A 5,781-nucleotide genomic window follows, 5' to 3' on the forward strand; every position below is an offset into this window, starting at 1 on the left:
GTGGGAAAACAGCACCTTTCCCAGGTAAAACTTTTGCCTTACTTTTCACTCGGTTGTTACTCTGGTAAATTACTTTCTAGATGAGATCTCAGAGAGGTTGGTGGGGTCCTTGCTGAGGCTGGGGTGTGCCAAGCACCCTGAAATGGGCAACCGGGTCAGAGCAAGAGGGTGTCACCCTTGTGCCAGCATCACCCCGCTGTACCCGGAGCAGTGGCCAGTTTGGAGACTTTTGCGAGCCGTGGCTCGGGGGGTGGATGTGGGTGGAGAGTGCTCAGAGCACAGAGGCAGAGCCCTGCCCTGCCTAAGCATCAGCGGGCGTGAAGCTGCCCGAGCCCTTTTCTGAGTATCCCAGCCTCTCCATCCAGCCCTCTGCTCCCCGGCAGGGTGCGCATCTGCTGGAGCAGGAGTTGGTTCTGCGAGGCAGGGTACCCCCAGGGCTGGGGACTCCCAAGCGGGGCTGTAGGACTTGCACAGAAGGAGCGGGTAGCCCCCAGGGACACGCAGTGCCTGCTGTTCCCCGGCCCGAAGAGGTGTGGCAGGAGGCTGAACCCAGGGACTTCTGCCGGGAGCTCATGCAGTTCCAGGTATGTGCATGAGGCCAGCATCTCTATTTTCAGTTTCACCTTTACCAGGCACCCTCCACAGAGCAAACTTTCAAAACGGTGACTGCTCTGCTGGTTTCCACCCACCAGTCTGGCTTTTCCGCTTTCAGGGGTTCCAAACTCTCTCTTACACACAAAGCCTTTCTCCACCTGGGGAGAATAATGGAGGGTGGGTGGCTGTGATGGGAATTGTGTCCTGCCTCCCCCAAGTCCCTTTGCTCATCCGAACAGCAGTAATTGCTACTATCAGTCAGATTTCAGGCTAGGATGGGGCAGAGAGAGCACCAGGCTCCAGAGTACACTAAGGAGCAGGGACAAAAGTGCCCAGGGATGCAGCCAGGCAGTCCCAGATGCACAGAGAGGTTGCAAAGGGGCTCTGCAAAAATAAGACTGCAACTGTGTGCACCTGTAATATCACAGGGTGAGCTATGTCTGCCCACCCGAATGAGGGCACAGGCCCCCTTGGATGGGTGAGCACCCATGAGCAGCACACCTGACAGCCCTACCCTGGAGAGATGAGCAATTGCAAGGAGAAGATGGAAACAAGGGAGCAAGAGCTCCAGCAATGGGGCTCACCGAGTGCAGGGGCAGAGGTGCACTCGGGGGTGCTGTTGGGTGCAGCACCAGGAGGGAGGGGTGGGGAGGAGCACAGGCTGCTCGTAGACAACCCCACAACCTCACCAAAGTCCTCCACTGACAGCAGTGCAAGCTAGATTCCGCACCAGTCTCACATTTGTCCCCTCTCACATTGCCTTCAAGCCTCAACTCTGGCAAACTCAGTCTTGCCCCGTTGTGAGGCAGGCTCATGGCTCTGGCAGAGGATCCAAACAGCACTTTGCCAGGGTCCCTGCAGCTCCCACCCCTGCCCACTCACACCATCAAACCTCAAACACTCTCTTTCAGACCAGAAGAAATCTCCACCCTCCTGCCCACCTCCCAGCCTTAGCTGAAGTACCTCTCACAGCATGCCCAGATGTTTCATCTCTGGAAGCACTTGAATATAATTTTAGAAAAAGCCGTGATGCTCTGCTGCAAGCTCTGCAGGGCCAGGGAATTTGCTTTGCTCCTAAAAGCTTCTGCCAGCATTTTGCTGGGAAAGAAGCTAATGCAGGAGGCAATGACATTTCAGATCTGCCCAAGAACAGAGCCGTCCTGTCCCCAGGACAGAGGTAAAACATTTCATGCAGAGCTTCTCCTGAGCCCCCAGCCATCACTGTCAATGACCTTTTGGACAGTGACAAATGCTTCCAAAGGATGGGCTGCCACATTCAGGCACTTGGTGAATTCTTTCTGCCCATGTATCCACCCGTGGTGCTGATGTACCTAGGCTTTTAACAGATTTTAAACAAACCTATTACGCCAGAAGTAAAAGCATATGAACAGAGAGCAGCAAGTGTATTACCTGCGCTGCCAGAGCAGGCACTGCATCCCATTAGGCTTTTTGCAAAAGTGCACAAAGTGCTGGAATAAGCAATGCCAAAGGAAAGGATGCTGAAAGATGGAGAAGAGGAATAAAAGGGTAAAATGCAACAGCAATTTCCCATGGATAAATCACAGCCCCCTCCCCAGAGGAGATAATTGCCATTTTAAATGGGAACACAGTGGATCAAATGTAACATGGGCTGCAACAGAGCAGAAAATACCTATTCAGGCAGGAGAAGGCAGGAATTACTACAAGAATTGTAAGGAGGCTAATGGGGAGACAATAGTACATTACAGTGGAAGGATCATTAATGCTCTGGAGAAGGCTAATAATAGAATTCCTTAAAGATCAGCCTAGAGATAAATTTTATTTAATGGTTGTCATTAGTGATCTTGGCTCAGAAAATGGGAGTTTCTCTAAGAAAATGTACTGGTGAGAAACTTGGTAGAAGTTTTCTACTGGACAAGGGACTAAGTACTGCAGAAGAAGAACCGGAGAATCCAAAGATTGACAGAAACACAATGGGCTGTAACAAGTTCATATGCTTAGGGACTAACTAAAAATTGCTACGCTAAGCAGCTGGGGAAAAAACAAACCTAGCTTTTAGGGAACCCCAGGATGACCATAACAGAACAAATGCAACCTGACAAGTCTTCACAGCAGAGACAGTGTCCATCAGAGCAGCAGCACAGCTGGAAAAGGCACTAGAAAGATGACCCAGAAGCAATGTCCTACTCTGGCCCCTCACTATCAGGAGGGTGATTTTGAACCAAGAAGAGGTCCAGGCAGTGATAATGAGAATAATCAGGTAAATGCAAAAGCTGCCTGGTGAGAGAAGGCTAGAAGGGTATCATTATTTAGGCTATTGCTAGAAAAGCTGCCATGGGAAACAGCTGCTCCGCTCATACATCAAGGAGGAAACAAACTTGCTCTGCCAAAACACAATAGGAGCAGAAGACACAGAACCTGGTATGAAAGGTGGCTGTGAGTGACCTGGACAGACCAGGAGCAGATGTGGACTCCCAGGGGGCCGATGCTGCAGAAGAGAGCCCCAAGCTGGGTGCATTGCCCCAGAAGCTGTGCTCTCACGGCAGCAGGCTGACCCTACATCCCCCTCATCTGCATCAGCCCTCCAGCCTACTTTTCCTGCAAACCCATGTCTGCAGGCTGCGACCACTCAGGGGAATGTTTTCAGGAGATAATTTGGCTGAGAGATACAGGAAAGTCCCTCACACCCCACCGTAGTTAGGGTTGCAACATCCCATATCTGAGCTGGCATGTCCTGCCCTATCCCGTGGAGGAAAAAAGTCCCAGGGGTTTGCAGAAAGCCAAGCCCTGTGGCCCACGTGTTGCAGGGAGGGTGCACATGCCCAGGCTTTGAGAGCCACCGAGACCCCACCTCTACCTGGGCTTCTCTTCAAGGATGGGGACACCTCGGTCCCCTTCATTTGGCAACCCTTGCTCCTTCCTTCCACAGCTCAGCCCAGTGGCTCCATATCTTACATGGAAACACTTTCCACCTGCAGCTGGGACCCACCAGCAGAGCCCAAGCTGGGACCCATCAGAGCCCACGTGAGTTGTGAGAGCTGGTGGCAGGAGCAGGTTGTTGATGTGTGGTGGAGCGGCCACGTAGGAGGCTGTGATCCACCCACAGCATTTTCTAAGTGTGCTACTCCCTCTATAATTTATCCTGCCATTTCCACATGTTGGGAGCAATGAAAAAACATCCCTTTCACTTGGAAATACCCTTCTCTGAGAACAACCTGTTCTCATCATTGCTGTCAGCAGGCACGCAGCGCTCAGCTTGTTCCACGCTCCTTTTGTGCGCGAACAAAGAGCTTCTTCCCATGGCAAGAGCCTGAGCTGCTGCAGGAGGCGAGGAACCGCTCCGCACACTGAAAGCATCGTATCCCTCTCCCTACAGCCTTAATCCCAGCACCCAAATTCAGAGGACCCTCTGCCTGGCAATGAGTTTGCTCTGCTCAGTAGAAGGTTTCCCACAGGCCAGTTCACACTTGTCTTTCACTTTCAATTCCTTTAGAAGCAGCGGGGCTGCAGGTATCATCTCTAATCTCACCAGTCCAATCCCCATCTCTCCACCATACGGCTCCTGGCAATCAGTATTTATTTACTCATGCAGTCAGCCTGGTATACTCTTTCCGTCCTGGCCCCTGTGCCTTTAACCTTGAATCAAAGACATAAAAAAATCTGATGACTATTTCAGCCTGCTCCACATCCTTATCTTGTTCTTGCAGGGTGAGTTTAACTTTAAAATCTCACCTCTGTACTGTGCCAAGGCTAGACGTTTTCCTTTCCTGGAGTTGCTTCTGTTTGCTCCATCTCTGTTGCCTGCTGCACCCCACAGAGGATCAGCTCCACCTTCCTGCACAAGCCTGTGCACCACCATGGAGGGCTTCACTGCTGCTCCATGGGCTGCAGCAAGCCTGGGGAGCTCCCACAGGGACTGGCACAGCTCTTCCCCACTAGCACATCGGAGAGGGTGAGGAGACCTGTCACCTCACCTGGGAAGCACATGGGAGGAGACCACAGTGGTAGCACAGGTGGCTCCATAGGGGTCCCAGCGCAGGCTGCTCACAGCTCCCTCCCTCGTCCCTGTAGGGTCTCAGTTTCCCTTCAGGCACCTTCCCAACATGGGTGTTGCTTGTAATCACACAGGAAATAAGGCCCCTTTGAATCTAGTAGCTGTGTCATCCTGGAGACCACCATAACCGGCAGCTAGCAGCCCTTTTGGAGGTTAGAGGGGTTTGCCGTGTTGTTTCTGCCCTTGCAAAATATGGCTTTTTGCTATTTACATCCAGATAGGAAACAGTCATAAAAAGTAAGTTTACAAGGGATGTTGTCCACTCCGTGTCCCTGCCCTGCAACAGGAGAAGCTCCATCCAAACTATCCCTGAAAAAAAAAACACCTCTGTGCTGCCCTTCAGCATCGGAGAACGGAACTGATGAAGCTGACAGAGCCCTTTCCAGCCACTCCTCCCTAGACCATTGCATCACTGACAAACGGGTTCCTCTTTCCTCCTAAGGTCCTGAGCGCAGTGAGGATTTCCTCTCTGGGCTGCCAGAGCCAGCATGATTGCTGGCGACAAGGACTAACACAAAGCAAGGGCTGCTGCAAAGCGCAGATTCAAAGTTTAATGAGACTTACAGCCACAGCCTGCCTTCGGAAGTTACATAGTTGTGACTAATTTTCCTAGTTTGCATAAGAAAGCAGTGTGGTTTTCTCTGGAAAACTTCCTTCCCACTATCCTCCCAGTCCTTGATTTTATCGTAAGCCTGTAGAAACTCAGTGCCTCCAAAAATCACTGCCCTCCTCTCAACATCCCTCATTATATGGGCACCCCGGGAGGCTGGCTGGCAGGGACACGCAAGTGTGGCTGCCAATGGGCTTTCCAATTCAAGTTTAAGTGGGCTGGAGCATCCAGGGAGAAGCAGATGCCCCATTTCTGAAGGGGTTAGAGGGGCAGCTCAAAGGACCTTTGCCCACTGCAGCTCTGAGTTGGTGCTTTATTTGCAGGTTGTCCTCGGGAGGTGGCAAAGTTCTGTCCCTGGCTGGAGCACTGCTGATCACTGTCACCAACCAAACACAGAGAGTGCATGAGACCCCACAGGACCTGATCCCGTGGCCACTGAAAGGAAAGGAGAAGGCAGGAGAGGGAAAGGGAGCAGTTGAGACCTACCAGCAGCTCTCGTGGGGGCTCCAGCACTGAGCTCCCAAATGAGGCCACATCTTTCCCT

The sequence above is a fragment of the Apaloderma vittatum genome, unplaced genomic scaffold, assembly GCF_000703405.1.
Source record: "Apaloderma vittatum isolate BGI_N311 unplaced genomic scaffold, ASM70340v1 scaffold16645, whole genome shotgun sequence".
Taxonomy (NCBI): Eukaryota; Metazoa; Chordata; class Aves; order Trogoniformes; family Trogonidae; genus Apaloderma; species Apaloderma vittatum.